The sequence below is a fragment of the Ochotona princeps genome, chromosome 3, assembly GCF_030435755.1.
Source record: "Ochotona princeps isolate mOchPri1 chromosome 3, mOchPri1.hap1, whole genome shotgun sequence".
NCBI lineage: Eukaryota > Metazoa > Chordata > Mammalia > Lagomorpha > Ochotonidae > Ochotona > Ochotona princeps.
The window spans coordinates 52,078,007-52,095,803 of NC_080834.1; the positions used below are offsets into that span (position 1 = coordinate 52,078,007).

Below are 17,797 nucleotides of genomic sequence, written 5' to 3' on the forward strand. Positions count from 1 at the left end.
TGTTAGTTTCCAAAAATGACTGACAAAGGGATACTTGCCGCGAACCTTGCAGAGACTGAATGTTTTCTGTCATTGGAAAGCATGAGTAAATCAGTAGGAACGCAGCTTGTCCTCCAACGTCAGACATTGAGTATATAGTTTTAGATTAATTTCTTTTCTTGGGTTATACTCTAGTCTATGGTTTGAGATATTTGAGCTGTCATAATAGCTTGTTGCCACATAAACTTTGCTGTAGCATGTGCATTGGGGATGAATTCATTATTTGGGACACTGCCTATTTTTTCCTGTCTTTGGGTGCTAGCTTGGTTCTTGGCAGCTATGCCTGCATAGATCCCAATGAAGGGGACTCAAAAAGGCAGCTTTTCTGCAAACAGGCAATGAAGATGACTTTACCTACTGTTGAGTAGCTGTTTTCAATCATGGGCTACATCAGTATGTTTACCCTCACCACTTGACAGTACGCAAGGGGCACGTCTATGTGCCCTGCTTCTTTCTTCCCTCTAAGTACTCTAGGTTCATGAATCAACCTTTGTGATTGTGGAAATGACTATCATCTCACTGATTATCATTGCCCCTGTATTTTCTTCTTCAACACATCTACCTTTAGGATACATTGAGATTACCATAGGCAAAAGGGTTGCATATTTATCTCAGATCTGTTTGATTCTCATGATAAGCAGACTTTGGCACAACTTTATAAATAATATGTCCTTATGAACCATGAATTTACATATCTTAATGACAGGAATGTATGTATAACTGTTTAGTACATTACATAATTATCACTAAGGGTTTTTTTTAATCACTATGTTGCTATGAGGAACACAATTAAATCGCTCAGTGGAAGTGACGGGGAATCAGAAGAGCTTTGTGTTACAGAATGTAATTAATGTACTGGGGAGTTTGGAGATACAGGAAACAAATGCAATTAACCAGCTTGCTGGGATAGCAAGACATCATTTCTCGCTTCATTCCGTCCCTCTCGTCATTCCTCCCTCCTTTTCCCTCTCTCCCTTCCTACCCTCCTCCTGTTCCACACCATTTTCTGCTGCTCTAAAGAACTACCTAGAATGTTTGTTCTCATTTAGCAGTGTAGGATAGGGAAGAGATTTGTGTCTGGGCCGCAGTTATGCAGTAGAATTCATAGTAATGTAGTGACTAACATTTGAGAAGGTTAAGCAATTGAGACTGAAAAGGCAATGTCAAAGTGTGTGTGTGTGTGTGCGCGCGCGCGGGCGAGCAGTTAGCCTTGTAGTTAGCATTTACTATGTCAAAAGCAAAGGGAACTGAGAGGAGTCTTACTGAATTAGTGTATTAATTATACATATGACATTGGGCTGCCTTTGGATACTTCAGAGCGCTGACAGCCTTTCTATGGGGATTGTTGAAATTTGGGATGTAGACAATACTGCCCCCTAGGCTGTTTTAATACATTGGTACTAAGCCTTCCCATACATGCTGAGTAGGCTGGTTTGTAGGATCTCTAAGCTTTGTTACCCTTCCAGGATCCTATGATTTGTATTCACTTATTACCCTTCTTGGAGGTGTGTACATATTCTCCACATGAATTTCAAATTTAGAGAAGCTTGTACCATTTCAAAGATATACTGACTATCCTTGTGCTAGACAGAGAAATTAATTTTATTCAGTGACAAATGATACATAGATTTGCATTAAAATTTGCTTGGTGGCTTATTTATATGTATGAAAAAAATGCTAAGTTTGGCCTCTTCATAGAAGATGCATGCTAATATTATTTATGATTTTTAGTATCCTGCCCTTGTAACAGTCCATAGGAGAGTGAATATTAAGTTAGTGGAGAACTGCAGGCAAACTTCTCCATCTAGGATGTAAATAAAAATACTCTTATCAGCTACAGATTAATTAACTACATGCATATTTTGTTCAGGGTTACATAAGAATCTGTATTGAGTTTAGGCTTTACTTTTCTAAACTTCTGTTTCAAAACAGGAGTAGAGCTTTTTAGTTTTTTACAAGGAAATAGCTTGAATGATCACAGGACATTTAAATGCCAGCTTTATTCCATTCATTATGTCGTCTGATAATTTTACAATACTGTGAAGACATGGTTCAGAGACGGAGATGGTTTTCTCATCTTGTTAACAGTTCTGAAGTGAAAATGGCACATAAGATATATGGGGAGAGAAAGATAATACATGTGTGTAGTGCGGATGTATAATTTCTTCTATACGTTTATACATTTTGCTAAAGTGCTTCTTTCAGTAATGGGCTCATTATTGTAGCCATATGTAGTCCATTTCGGAACTTAAATTACATATAAGTAACCTGAAATTTGTTCTTGCAGCAATGCAGTAATATCATGTCTGAATTGACTTTGTTTGAATAACCTTTGATGCTATGCAACATGTGGACCGTAAAACAAAAGGATTTCTTAGAACATTAAGCAGGTATATCTTGAAGAAAAGTTAAAGTCATGATAATACACAGAGCAGTTCTGGTTATTTCATTCCCTGGGAAGCCTGTATTACAACATCTTTGATAATAAAAACATGAGTATGTAGATACATTGCTTTAATTTGGATACAGGAAGAAAGTGAGGGAGCTGTATGTTTGCAATAATATCTGATATCTGGGTTTTTTTTTATATTTTCCTTCTAATTTCTTCTTTTCCTTCTCTTTTTTACTTCCCAACTTCCCTTGTTTTTCTCCTACTACTCTTTCACTTTGCGGTTTTTTTGTTTGTTTTGTTTTGTTTTTGGTCTTAGTGAAAGGAAGTAAGAAACATTTGTGAGGGAGGAAGATAGGTGATAGTGATTATTTAATATAAAGTCTGCATTTAAAGAGATATGTTAATACACATTGTAATGTTTCGCTTTTTGATTATCTAGTTGTGTTTTTTCCTTCTTCACTCAAAAAAAGAGATACATTGTTTATTTGAAAGCAAGATTTACAAACAGAAAGTAACGGAGAGAGGGATCTTCCTTCTGCTGGTTCACTCCTCGAATAGCCACAATAGCTGGGAACCCAGGAGCCTGGAGCCTCATCTGGGTCTTATACATGGGTGGCAGGGCCCAAGAACCAGGCCACGTGCTGTGGCCTTCCTAAGCAGGGAGCTGGATCAGAGCTGGTCCACATGTGGGCTGCTGGCCCTGCAGGTGATGGCTTAACACTTTAGACCACAATGCTGCCCACCCCCACCCCAACGCAAACCTGTATTTTTTTTATTTAGAATAGTCTATAATTTTATGCAAAGTTGCTTTGTATAGATACTATATTTCTGCAATTTAGACAAGCAGAAGTCTTCAGATCTATAGTTAAGAAGAAATCGAAATTTACAGAGTACTATTTGTTTTATTTTTAAGGTATTGTCAATTTTGTTATAGTGTCTTCAGACACAGATCTGTTAACCTAAATCAACACAGGCACATGGATATTGGATTTTTAAAAAGATTTATTTATTTTTATCGGAAAGGCAAATATACAAAGAGGAGAGACTGAGAGGTAGATCTTCCCTCTGATGGTTCATTCCCCAAGCGGCTGCAACGGGTAGAGCTGAGCCAACCTGAAGACAGGAATCAGGAGCTTCTTCCGGGTCTCCGATGTGGGAGCAGGGTCCCAAGGCTTTGGGCCGTCCTTGACTACTTTCTCAGGCCACAAGCAGGGAGCTGGATGGGAAGCAGGATTGCAGGGATTAGAACTGATACCCATATGGGATCCTGGCACATTCAAGGCAAAGACTTTAGCCTCTATGCTATTGCGCCATGCCCAAATATTGGATTAATTTACAAAGCTATAGAGCCCTTTTTTCACATTCACTGGAGAGGCAGGGAAACAGAGAGAAACAGAAGCAGAGGCAGATATAGATAAAAACATCCAGAGTTCCCATCTACTGTTTCATTTCCCAAATACCTTCAGAAGTCAGAGCAGGGCTGGAGTTGGAACCACTAGGAGTAGGAGTGCAATCCAGATCTCCAAAAGGGGTAGCAAGCACCCAATTATCTGAGGCATCAGCATTGCTTCCCAGGGTCTGCAACAGCAAGAATTTGGAGTCAGCAGTCACCGCTAGGAACTTAACCCTGGCATTCTGAGATGGGAAGCCTATAGAGTCCGTGTTGATCTCACTCTAACTGAAAAAGGAGTGACAGCATCATGGACTCCATCCGTAGTGTCTGCCCCGACAGCTGGAGCTAGCTGTTAGGATTTTTCATTTTATCTCACTGACTTTAAGTATTTGTTCATGAAATATTTCTCAGATTACCCTAACTGCATGGGGGATGAAAGATCCCTGAGAATACAATTTGCTTTGTGTGTGTAGTCTTATCTCCCCAGTACCTGGAACTGTACTTGATGTATCCCCATATACTTGAAGTGCACACCTTTGTGTGTGTGTGTGTGTGTGTGTGTGTGTGTGTGTTTGATTCCTGCTCCCCTACCCTTTAGTTGTTCTATGAGCAGTTGCAAACATGTTATAAAGCTGAAAGAATGTTGCAGTCAACAGGTAGATGTTCCCACTTACATTCACTATTTTACAATACTGTCAGAGACAAGGAGATCCCATCCATGGCCAGGATTATCTTATACCAAAACTGGGAGCTTGGAACTCAGTCTAGGTCTCTTATATAGGTGACAAAGACTCAATTTCCCATGGTCTTTGTAGCAGGAAGCAAGTCAGGAGCTACAGCCCGATATAGGTATCAGAACTAGGATATGGGATTAGCACCTCAAGTGCTGGGCCAAACATCTACCCCTTGGAACTGGTGTCTTAATGTCCCTCCTAGCAGAGTACAGAGCCTGTCACAGCTGCTGGATTACTAGCTGAGGACATTAGATTCCCTGTTGAGATGAAGAATATCTTTATGTGTGCCACAATAAACAGTATGAGTTATGTTTGTATCGATTCATGTAGCTCCAAGCCTCCCATAGAGGTCACGTGGAGGGGCCCAGGTATGAAAAACTCGTAGTGGGTTAGCCTTACAGCTGAGGAACCCTGATCTTGAGACCTGGGTATTTTATAATGGGTAATAAGATAACTTGCCTAACCTTTGACCAGAAGAAGACATTATCTTTATTATATTCGACACTAAGCAAATTTGCCTTCTGCTCCCAAGGGATATTACCTATATTTTCTAAGGCTGTTGTGCTTTATAAATATCCTTGGAAGCATAGTTTGGAACAAAGCTGTAGTTAGTGCCTCTGCTTGCAAGATGCACAGAAACAAGAGAGACATACGGAGAATGTTCTCCCAACAATAGGTGTAGACATTATTTTTCTATTGTCTGTCTTCACTAAAATTCTAGGGCAGGGACTAAGCTTTTTCTCTGGTGTTTATTACTGCACCTGCAGTGCCTGGAGCACTGAAAGGCATGGAAGAGATAAGTGTGAAATAAATGAAAATGTGCTTACAGGGTCCATTTGAGTTGCTGATATTCATGTGAGGTGTGATTTATGAAAATCACCACTTCAGCTAGATGTAAATAAGTGTGTATATGTTGGTTTATAGGGGCAAAGGCAAAGATATCAGTCATGCATGCTTTTAAGATTTGTATGTATATATATGAAAGTCAGAGCTATTGAGAAGGAAGGGAAGACAGAAAACAATCTTCCCTCCTGCTGGTTCATTCCCAGATAACAAAGGCCAGGGCTGAACCACACTGAATCCAGCAGCTTCATCCATGTCTCCCATGTAGGTAAAAAGTAAGGACCCAAACATGTCATGCATCTTCTGCTGCTTTTTTCCAGGATGTTAAGCAGGGCACTAGATCAGAAGTGGTGCAGCTTGGCCATGAATCAGTTCCCACATGAGATGCTGGTATAGTAGGCAGCAGCTTTACCAGGATAGGTCACAGTGCTGGCGTTTAGTCATGTGTGGTTTAGTCAAATGACATTTTGAGTTCTGGTAATTTCGTATGCTGTCTTTCACCTCAGAGGAGACACTCACTAGACCATTTGGTCGCATGTAACCCTTTTGCATCTAAGAATAATTTTTTCAGTGTTGATATTCAGTCACTCTGACCTGATCCTCACCTCACCTTTGGAAATACTGTTGGGTGATGTATCAAGTTTTCAGAAGACATGTCTTCAAATGATACTCAAGAGCATTAAAGAACCATATGTGCTCTCCAGCACTGAAAGTTGAGGACTTCTAGGATGCTATCTAGATCAGGTGTGGATATGTTTCTGTATAGTTAGGGCAGTTTTCTGGATGAAGGGGGGTTTGAAATATGTGCTACCAAGTCAGGGAACTCAGAGAGTGTATAGATGATTTCCAGCTGGTACAATCCAAGAAGGACTACTGCCGAATGGATCACTTAACCTAGGCCTTAGTGGAATGGGCAGAAAGATTGGAAATCACATTAGGCAGAAGTGGTACCTGGAGAAATGGCACGGAGATGAAGAAAGTGCGCGAGGAGAAAAGCAAGATACCCAGTTTCATTACACCTGTAGTTTGTTCACAGGAAAGACGTTGAAGATCATTATAGAAAAATAGTCAGTAAACACTACCAAGTGAGTCTGTACAAGTGGATTAACCATCCAGAACCTCAGTGATTTTATCTATAAAATGGGAATTGTAATAATGTTGTGACATACAGTTGTCAATGGAAGATCCAGAGAGGTATCAATGTAGATATATGTATGGAATCAGTCTGTTCATGCAGACAATGAACAATATCCAGCACTTTATAAGCCCCGTGGATGTGTTACTTGTTATTTTTATTGTAAGAAGTACTTTTTTTATATTGCTATTCCCTGCCAAATATGGACAAGAGAAATAACTAGAAAAGGACCTTGGGAAACAGGTTAATGATAACCCGCTTCTAATGACAATTTTCATTTGATTTTACAAGCATGAGTCATCAGGTGACAGAGGATTTTGCGGCTTCTTAGGGGCCTCATCTGTTGCCTCACCGATGCAGCTGTGAAAAACGTGCTATGACATGTGTGTTTCCATTGCATCATATGCTGATTGCAGAACAAACGCGATTCTCAAGTGAATGGTGTTGTGAATGAAAGCAATAAACAAGGAAGACCTATTACAAATGGCGATTTGTTAACAAACATTACATGCGGGCTTGGCGGCGTGGCCTGGTGGCTAAGGTCCTTGCCTTGATCCCATATGGCCGCTGGTTCTGATCCCGGCAGCTCCACTTCCTCTCTATCTCTCCTCCTCTCAGTATATCTGACTTTGTAATAAAAATAGAATAAATCTTTAAAAAAAAAAGGAAAAAAAAAACAAACATTACATGCTTGTGTAATCCTTTATTTTGGTTCATTTTGAGTGACTTATATTTATCCGGAATATTCTTTTTCTTGATGCCTTTGGTATAAAGTACTGCGAAAACAAAATCTTGTGTCAAACTTACTGAGTTCTAAAAATACATTTAGTGTAGAAAATCTTATTTAAATCTTATTTAAATCCACTTGATTTATTTTTCTAGATAGTTCACTTAGCTTTCTTTCCTCTAACATAGACCTTGATTCTAAGAATGCATTATACTTATTAATCACTGATGTGTAATGTGTGATTATGTCAGTGAAGATAATCTGAATAAGAGAATATAACTTTGTGAGGGGGATACAGACTTCAGATGGTCCTAAACTTGTTTTCAATTTTAGGTTTTCTACTTCTTTATTTCATGTCTTTAGATCTTTGGCAGAAAGAACAGGATGAAATTTGAAGTGACTTGTACCCTAACAGTTAAGTTCCTATAGCGTATATAGGAGATTTCATCTGTAACTGCATTGCAATACCTGGGAGGTGGCTGTCATGCCTCAGGTAGTTTTATCTTTGGCTGCCTTTGGTAGACCTAGAGTGAGTTCTCGGTACCTCGCCTTTTCCCTTGTCCAGCTCGAGCTGTTGTTATGAAAACTAGACAATATGCTTTTCAGGGATATATAGAATTAGGGAACATTTGCAAGAACCTAGCAACAGGTACAGGAATTTGTGGTTTTGTTTCTGTGTTACACTGAGCTGTACTGTATTGCCAGTTAGTACTGTAGCTATTGGAAACCAAGTATGGTATAATATATTCAATTAGATAAGGTATCTTACCATCCACTTCTTATATTTGTATAGGCAAGAGCTTATGATGCCTGAGATATTCTGTTAGTAACAACACAGTCATCTATTACTCAAATGCCATTTGTGCTTTTATTATGTTATTGTTATTCTCCCCTACATTGATTTCTCATGGATGAGAACAGAAGCAGAATAGCCATACATACATACATATATATAAAATACACACAGAACAAGATACATATATATATATGTATCTTGTTCTGTATGTGTGTTTCAGTGTGTGTGTGTATTTAAGAATCAAAAATAGACATACAGATGAGTAGAATCCAGGTCTCCCATATGGGTAGCAGGAACCCAATTAATTGAACTATCACAACTGACAGAATCTGATTGAGCAGGAAGCTAGACTCAGGATCAATACCCAAGAATTGAGTAAGAGTATGTTTAGGACTCAAATGTCCTGACAATTGGCTTAATTGCCATACCAAAGGCCTGCCCCAGAAAGTAAACTTTTAAAAAGAAAATACTAGGCCCAGTGCAATAGCGTAGTGGTCAAGGTCCTCGCCTTGAACACGGCAGGGTCCCATACGGGTGCCGGTTCTAATCCTGGCAGCCCCGCTTCCCATCCAGCTCCCTGCTTGTGGCCTGGGAAAGCAGTTGAGGACCGCCCAAAGACTTGGGACCCTGCACCTGCATCGGTGACCCGGAAAGAAGCTCCTTGCTCCTGGCTTCGGATTGGCTCAGCTCCAGCTGTTGCGGCCGCTTGGGGAGTGAATCATTGGACGGAAGATCTTCCTCTCTGTCTCTCCTCTCTGTAATCTGCCTTTCCAATAAAATAAATAAATCTTTAAAAAAAAATACCAAGTCTAGTGCTGTGGCATAGGAGGATAAACTGATTATTTGATACTAACATTGTATATCAAAATGAGTGTAGGAGTTTTGACTTTTCTACTTTCATTTCAGCACCCTGCTCACCTTCCTGGAAAGGTTATGGAAGATCGACCAAGTAACTGGGTCCCTGTTATTTATATTGGAGACCAGGATGGCGTTACAGACACCTGACGTTAGCATGTCCCAGCCTGGTCTGTTGTGATCATTTTGGGAGTGAATTAGATGAAAGAATCCTGTCTCACAATTGCTCCGCCTTTCAAATTAGTTAATCTATCTTAAATGAAATAAAAGCCAACAAGGTTTTTCAAAATGAAGTGTTTTTTTAAGGTGAAAAATGTATGTTGAAGATAGCCTTTGAATGCAATGAACGCAAACCAATTTTGATAGTTTTTTCGTTAATCTCAAGTGAAAAAATGAACTCTGTGAGTATATGTCAGTGGTACCCAAGCCCTGCATGTTCCTTCAAGCTGCCATTCAGTTGAGGGCTGCAGCTCGTCTCCTCTGCAGACAACATGGCCAGTATTGTTTAATAACTTCAGCAGCAAAGAAGCGCTAACAGATTTAACTGGGGCGTGCCTCCTTGGCTCTCATGGAAACGTGTAAGTGATTCTGTAGTTAAGTCCAATTTTTAAGTGTTTCAACACAGCCATTGTGATTAGAAAGCCTGTGTAATGTCAAATTCTAGTACAAAAGGAAAAAAAAGGGCATCATGAAAATAGGTGCAACATGCGGGAATATCTTTATTTTCTCTATATACATGGTGATAAGATGGAAATAAACTGAGATCTTGATGATTGCTGTCCACTCCCAATCTACCAGACAGCTTCAGTTTCAAGAGGAGCACTTTCCAGGTTATGAGTCCTTATTTTATTTTTCTGTGAAGTTCTAACACTCGTGATGTTCATCAGTTGGATCTTATGAAACTGTAGATTTTTGGTGCTTTGAATAAATGCATCTTGTCATGTATAAATTTAAACTTTAGGTTTGTTCAACTTTTCTAAAGGAATTTTTATCTTTCCAAGCAAGGCTAAACATAGCATGCAAATAAGACAACCAGGCAATTGCTTTTATACTCTGACTCCATCAAGATTCAATTTGAATCTTTCTTAACATGGAGTTCTATAGGAGTTTCTGCATAATCTTTGCATTTGAAATGGCCCGGAGATGAAAACGTATACCTGGGAGGGGTAACTGCTATGAGCTAGAGGGGGATATATGGCAAACATAGAAAATTAATCTTTTGAATGAAGTGGATTGGACCAGCACTTGACATTCAAGTATCCAACAAGCAAACAAGCTGATATTTAGTTCTATGGATTGTTAACATTCACATAAAACAGAATTATTTAGCATTTACTGAATCCTTTTTGATAATCAATTTGGGATCAGATGCACAGGAACATGTGTCTGCTTTGTATGACCTCGGATTCTTGTGTTTTTCCCTTTGAGCAGATGACATGCCTTCTTTGCTGACTGACATTGGTTGCTAGGTGAAGTGCACTGATTTGGCCCCTTCTTATCCAGCAGTAAAACTAAAGAGGGTATTGAGTAAGAGAAAGCAGCCGAGCACAGTACAGGCCATGAATCATGACTTGTCTCCAATATGTCCACTTTGCTCTCAGTTTTTTCCCCCTTTACAAACTTTTGTTTTTACCAATGATGCTTTCTTTCAGCTATTATCTATAATCCCTTTGGAGCCTGAGGGGACGAGGGCTGCTAAAAGAGGCTGTGCTGCTAAGAGTCCACTCAGAGCAATAATAAAAGCCTTGAGAGTTATTCATGGGGCCACATGAGTGAGAATGTCCTCCTTGGTGAATAGCATCAGTCAGCTGCCTTTGAGGCCGGGTGATTAATACCTTCTGTTTTTAATGGGGGGAAAAGGCAGACAAGAAAGGTCTTCATACTACTTCGGCTATTTTGCAAATTAGATCTTATACATTGTCAAAGATTTGGACAAAGCAGTTGTTAGATTTTCAGTGCCTGCAATAGTCTGTTTTTTAGTGATGTTTCATGAACTGTTCATTGTGCCTACTGTCAAATAAGCTGTAGGAGATAAAAATATCTTGAATGATCACTCTGAAAAATTAAATCAGTTAGCAATCCTTACATTTTGGTGATGTAATCTGATGGCTGCATACTATACATGGGATGTTAGTGATTGTTTTCTGGATACTGTCTAGGCAGATCTGTTTCACAACATCCAAATAGGATTTTTGTTTGTTTGATAAAGAAACTAATTACAATACTCTGGAGAATTTAGAGAAGCATGTAATGAGAAAGTGTTAAGGGTGGCAGGTGTTCATTTCCCATGAGCACTTGGATGCAAGGGGCTGTCTGAGATTTACAATGAAGTTGCTATTTCTATATAAGTATACATGTTTGCCTGTGTATTTATATCTGTAGACTAGTTCAACAGAAGTTAGATGTCATCATTATGATTGTCATTGCTTTTCTCTTTGTGTCTTTTAGTTGCTTTGTACATGGCACAGTTTTCATAAGGTTGTCTGAAAATTTAGGATCTAGTCAGTCAACTGGGAATCTCTTGGCTTAAGTAGTTGATGTATGGACACTGGCAAAGGCCAGGTGATGCTTTTCATGATCTGTTTCAGCAAAGTACTGATGTGTTGCACACTGTGAGTATTTATATGATAAATTAGACTAGCCTGATTCATAAAAATCTGTCTGATTTTACTCTTTCCCCCCTCCCCTACTTTGTAACCTTGTTTTTGATGCAGCATCCTGGATTGGTCCTTCTATATATACCCTGGCTCATTCAGAATCTGTACTGTGGTCTGATGGTGAGAGCAAGCCCCATTCCAAAGCCACTGCAGGATGCTTCCTGGGGCCTGTTTTTCTTCCTGGGGAAGTGAAATATCTCGTTAAGAGGTTGCAATACCCAAGAGCAATCAGAGATAAAAATATAACAATTTGGTGAGTGATGCCTAGAGATTGGTCTTAAGTGAGGTCTGATTTTAGGTCTATGTTAGTGATACAAAGGAGAGAAAATGAGGAAGAAATCGCCTATCTCAACGTGGGAAAACTGTCAGAACCTCTTCCCGCCCCTGAAACCACATAGAATGACTGACTAAATTTAGGGGGGAAAATTCCCAAAGTAAGGAGTGCTTTATTTAGTATATAAATGTAAATGAATTCTTCAGGGAAACGATAGGAAACCTAGATATCTAACTAATGGGATGAAGCCAGCAAAGCAATAACCCTGAAAAGGCTCAGGGGAGAAGAATGGGAGTGGGGGCCAAGAGAGCATGGAATTCAGATTAGGATTGGCTTATCCCAGGTGAAAGGTCAGGAGATTATGGTGCCCATTTAGGGGGTATTATGTCACCTACCAGAGAGATTCTCTTTCAGTGAATGTGCCTTAAGTGCATTAGAAATACTGCTTTCATTTTGTACTTTTTATGCCAGAACATGAGAGTTTGACAAACTCGAAGCAGGAGTTAGCACAAAACAGGTTCTGTAAGAAGATGCCTGTCTACTTAAAGCTGAAGAAAGATGAGCTTACGTCTCCTTGTAATCTGTCCTCCAAAGTTAAGCAATTGAATTAAGATGGACCATTTAGAGACTTTAATATTTAGGAAAAAATACTAGCAAAAATGTTAGCATTGTGATGTTTCCCTAGTTTTTATGAATGTGTATCAGATAACTGGGAGTCATTGCTTTGTGCTTAGGTGGGAAATACCTTATTTCAAAATCATTGGTATTCTACAATTTAGGATGTGCTTAATATAAAATTGACTTGTATTTCAAAGGAAAAGATGTGCACGCAGTTAATTCACCATAAAAATAGAAGGAAATCACAGACATGTTGGTTGAACATGTTCCAGAACATAATCCCATTACTACTTTCAACATTGATAAGATTCTATTAGACAGACATGTACCCTTTGGGACTATAGAGTTTAAGAAAAATATGAAAAATTTGATAGTCTATCTTTTATATGGAGCTGCAAAATGATAATAGGAGGGAATATAATATCCATGATTGGCCAATTGAGGTCTTTTGTGTGTGTTATTCTTCTGGACCCATTATTTTGAATAAATTAATGGAAATGGACAGAACAGTATCACATAACTTCCTTTTAAAATCATGTTTCTTGCTTTAAAACATACTTGACAGGTGTTATATGCTGGATGGTACCTGAGCTTTGGCTGTTATTTTATGTTGATGATGATAAGCCTAAGAGAACAGAAGAAATGTGGAATTTACTGGCAAAGCTCATCAACTCCATCCCGTATTTTCAGTGTCCAGGTATCTGTTGGTCAGTAAATGAAGTGTAATGCTGTGAGTTGACTATCTCAAAACTTGTCCATAGAGAGAAAAAGCAGGGACCGTTTTGGACTTTACCAGTTGGAATTGTCCTGCCATGTTTACCTATCTTTGTTTTTTCAGGGACGAAACAGTAGCAGGCAAAGTGGACATAAACAAGAATGACTTATGTTATTTTTATACATGAAAATTGGAATTTAAAAATATTTTTAATGCCCCTGTAAAAATGGAAACATTTTTTCTTGGCAAAACCTCGTGGACCTAATGTGTTTCATTAGGGGAACTGAAGGAAATCTGTGGAGGGATGAGCTCAGTGCAAGATGGAGATGATGTCCCTGTATTGTTGCTCTGTTGTTACACCTGTTCTTCCATTTCTTCAGCACATTTTGACATGAGCCCACTACATCATTTGATTGAACTACTTAAATCCAGAAATGACTCTGTTGAAGTCACTTCCCTTAAAGATTATTGAGGTTGAGACATTTGGAGAGTGCATTGCAAACTTGTTATTCTGCCTCCAGCCTGTAACAGAGGTTCACGAGGTAGGTAACTTAAGTACAGTTTTAAAGAGAAGATTGGGGCTGTAACTGCCATTGAAAGTTGCCCTTGTGTTGTACAGGAAAGAGTGGAAAAGGGGTTTGAAGTTAATGATGAGATGTTTCTGCTTAAAGTATGGAGACTGAAAGGATATTTCTGGATGTGGACTTGGGGGTTTTCTTGAGAAGAACTCAGTCATGGAAGGAAAGCTATAAAAACCCATAAAGAGGTTTTGAAGTGAGCTAATTGAATTAAAAGCTATAATATGTGACCTCTGTGAGAATATTATTAACAATGAAGAGACCAGAGGCAGAGAAAAACCTTTAGGGGTAAAATTATGAGGTCAAGACAATGATGGTAGACAGACTGATTAAAAAACCATAACGGAGGTAGATTTCAGAGTTGGATTAGATGCTGGTAATAAAAATGGTGTACAGAAGGTTACTATGAGTTTGAGGTGAAATTAAGAGCACAACACAGTAAGTTGTGATTTCTGGAAATCCCCTCTCCTTCTTCCCTCCTCCCAACTTAAATAAAGGGGAAAAGGGAAGAAAAGGAAACTTGGAAGCATTTGTTGCACCCACCTTGCCCCATACATCAAATCTCTCCACCCTAATTAGTGGTCCTCATGGGGGTGCCTTCGTGTCAGCTATGTAACAACATTAAAAAAGAAAGAAAACTAATGGGTCCAAGAAATAAAAAGCACACTTCAGGGGTTGCTGTGGTGGCTCAAATGGCTAATCCTGCACCTCCAAGTGCAAGCATCCCACATGTAAGTTGATTCGTGTCCCAGCCACTTCACTTTCCATGCAGCTCTCTGTTCATAACCTGGGAAAGCAGCAGAGGATGGGTCAAAGCCTTGGGGACCCTAAACCCTCGTGGGAGACCCTAAAGAAGCTCCTGGATTTGAATTGGCTTAGCTCTGGCTGTTGCAGCTACTTGCGGAGTGAACCAGAAGATGGAAGACCATTCTGTCTCTGCTTCTCTCTGTAAATCTGCCCCCACAACCAAAAAAATAAATAAAACTTAAAAGAAAAAAAAGTGTCGCTGACCAGCAGCAACACTAACGACGAGGCACACTCTTGAGGGTCTGCGAAAAGCCGGAATCAAAACCGGACCCCTTGTTGCCAAAAGCGGCTGTGTTTATCCCCTTTTCCCTGCTGTCTTTTTCCCCATTGGTCTTAGCTTTTACTCCCTGAAGGTCTTAGCTTTACTCTGCTGCTTTTCTAGCCTTTTCTCTGCTGCTTTTCTTACTGCTTTCATGCTGCTTTTGTACCCCTGTCTGCTGCTTTTCTCCCTGTTCTTGTCCCCATAGGTCTTACTGCCTTTCTCCCACTCTCTGCTGCCCCGTTCTTCTCATTCCATCCCTCGTTCTGCCCCTTGTCTTTCTCCTCCTCATCCCGTATGCCTTAGCTTTTCCCTTAGCTTTTCTACCCATCTCTGCTGCCCCATTCTTCTCATCCTGTCCGTCATTCTTCTCCCCGTCTTTCTCCTCCCCGTCCCTCTCCTTAGCTTTTACTGGCTGCTTTAATACCGTTCCCCACCAATCACTTCTCCTCGTGGGTCCACTTGGCGCTACCTGTTAGGCCAGTAGCAATGACATAATCGCAGTGAGGGTATCAGCCTATCCCTGTGACTTCCTGTTTACCTGCTGGCGAGACCAACCCCACCTCCTGGCCCTGGGCCAGCCGCCATCCTACCACGGCCTTTCCTATTCCGGGAAGCGGCCCCCCTTCCCCACAAAAAAGTATCTGTATGGGTATATTTCAGACTGCACAAGGTGAGATCTCTGTGTCCTTCCTTGATGTTCCCCTGAAGCTGAGGTATTGGCAGTTCTTTTGCTAGGTGAAACTTCTCTGTCCTGTGTGTGTTGACGTAAATCCAAATCCAGCTTTAAATTTCAAACCTTTGAAAGAATGAAAGAATGACTTTAATATTCTGTGTACCTGTGTTCTATTGAAAGGTTTAAATGTTTCATTGTTTTTATAGAATATATGACATCTTCATTCTGTCAAGAGAAGTTCTTACTTTCTGTTAGTGTATGTAAAACTCCATGTGTAATCCATTTTTTTCATCTAGTAATTATGCACAGTTAGAAGCTAAGTGATGTTGGAAAAGTTTGGTTTAGTGTTATAATCAATTTTCATGTGGAAACCTATGCAATTTATATTGTAAGCCCAGTAAATAAGTTCAAGAGTAAAACTCATATTGTAGTGAAGTTCCAGTGTAAGAAGAAAGCATCGCCTGGAGTGAGGGAAGCCTGGATAATGGCTCTTGCCTGAAGGTGTTCGGTAAACAATGCTGTAGTTAAGGAGTTACTCTACATAAGGCTAAAGACCTAGAGGCTCTTGCATCTTTCAGATAGCTGCCATGATACAACTGTGTCTCCCGTCCTTTTCAAGAGTCTGAAGACACAATTCCTCACATTTCTGATTTCTGATGTTAAAAGAGGGGTAGAGGAAGAATGCAGCCAATTTCCTGCTGATAACAGAAGCAAAAAAAAAAAGATGGGCAATGGAAAGAAGTGGAGGACAATTGCTAGACTTAACAACTGTTTTTGGTCACTTTGATGTTACTGTCATTCTATGGCACCACACTGTAGTGAGTCATTAAGGTGGGGACAGAGGCATACATACCATCATTCATTTGGAGATGGAAAGGAGCTTGAATTCAACAAAATGGAGTGTGTGTGTGTGTGTGTGTGTGTGTGTGTGTCTGTGTGTTTATGTTTAAAACATGTTTTAGATTAGATGTATGAGCTCAGGAAGGGAGAAATGTAGGGTTAGGAAGTATCACTCTGTTCCTAAATAAAAAAAATAGGTGAAATTTGCTCACTTTATAGAAATAAAGTAATTTACAGTATTAAAAGAGATGAAGACAACTCTTTTGTAATTCATTTTTTAAATGATCATTTTATTTGAAAGACAGAGATACATATTTTTTTCCCACTGGGTTACTCACCAAATGGTAGAAACAGCCAGATTTGGACCCTATCAAAGCCAGGAGCTACAGTTGCCCTCCTGATTTCCCATATGGAAGGTCCAAGCTTTGAAGTCATCACCAATTTATTTTCCAGGCATATTATCAAGGAACTGGATCAAAAGTGAAGGAGGTGGGACTGCAACTAATACTCTAGAATTCCAGCTTGGCAAGCTAACAGTGGCTTAACCCACTGTGACACAATGTGTCTCTTCTTGTTCAGTTTAGAGTTATGATACTGGAATAGCAGAGAAGCATTTTTTTTTTTTTTAAGATTTATTTCATTGGGAAGGCAGATATACAGACAGTAGGTGATTTAGAGAAAAAGATCTTCCCTCCACTGGTTCACACACTAAGTGGCTGCAATGGTCACAGCTGAGATGATCTGAAAGCCAGGAGCTTGGAGGTTCTTCCGGGTCTCCCTCACAGGTACTGGGTCTCAAGGCTTTGGGCCATCCTCTACTGCTTTCTTAGGCCACAGGCAGAGAGCTGGATGGAAAGTTGAACAACTGGAACATGAACTGGCGCCCATATGGGATCCTGGATGCAAGGTGAGAATTTAGCCACTAGGCTGCTGTGCTGCCCACCCTCCCCACCCCCTTTTTTTAAAAGAAAAATTTAGTTTTTAGAAAAGATTTATTTATTTTTACTGGATTTTTTCTTAGCAAAGAGATACAGAAAGAGAGGAGAGACACAGATTTGCAATGGCCAGAGCAGGGCTGGGCTGAAGCTGGGAGCCAGGTGATTCTTCTGGATCCTCCATGTGGGTGTAGGGACCCCAGGACTGGGATCATCCTCTTCTGGTTTCCCACACCATTATCAGAGAGCTGGATCCAAAGTGGGAAAGACTAGATGAAGCAGTCATATGGGATGCCAATGCAGCGGGTATTGAGTCAGCTGGCTGTATCACTGCACTGGGTCACTAGATTTAGTATTTTGAAATCTGTTAGTTATAAGAAATATAACTCTGGAACTATCTTCTCTGAATTCTATATGCTACTTTGAAATTTAGCCTTATTTGGGGAGGGGGGGTGTCTCTTTTTTTCAATACCCAACATATTTTCACACTGACAACAAACCCTTCACCTCTAACATTCATTCTT

The 17,797-nt window shown here is 39.9% G+C and overlaps 1 protein-coding gene across 7 annotated transcripts in view; it reads left to right on the forward strand.

Moving 5' to 3' along the window:
• Nucleotides 1-17,797, forward strand: part of ROBO2 (roundabout guidance receptor 2) — a 596,967-nt gene that overhangs the window by 1,594 nt on the left and 577,576 nt on the right. The gene's annotated exons all lie outside the window — the stretch shown is intronic.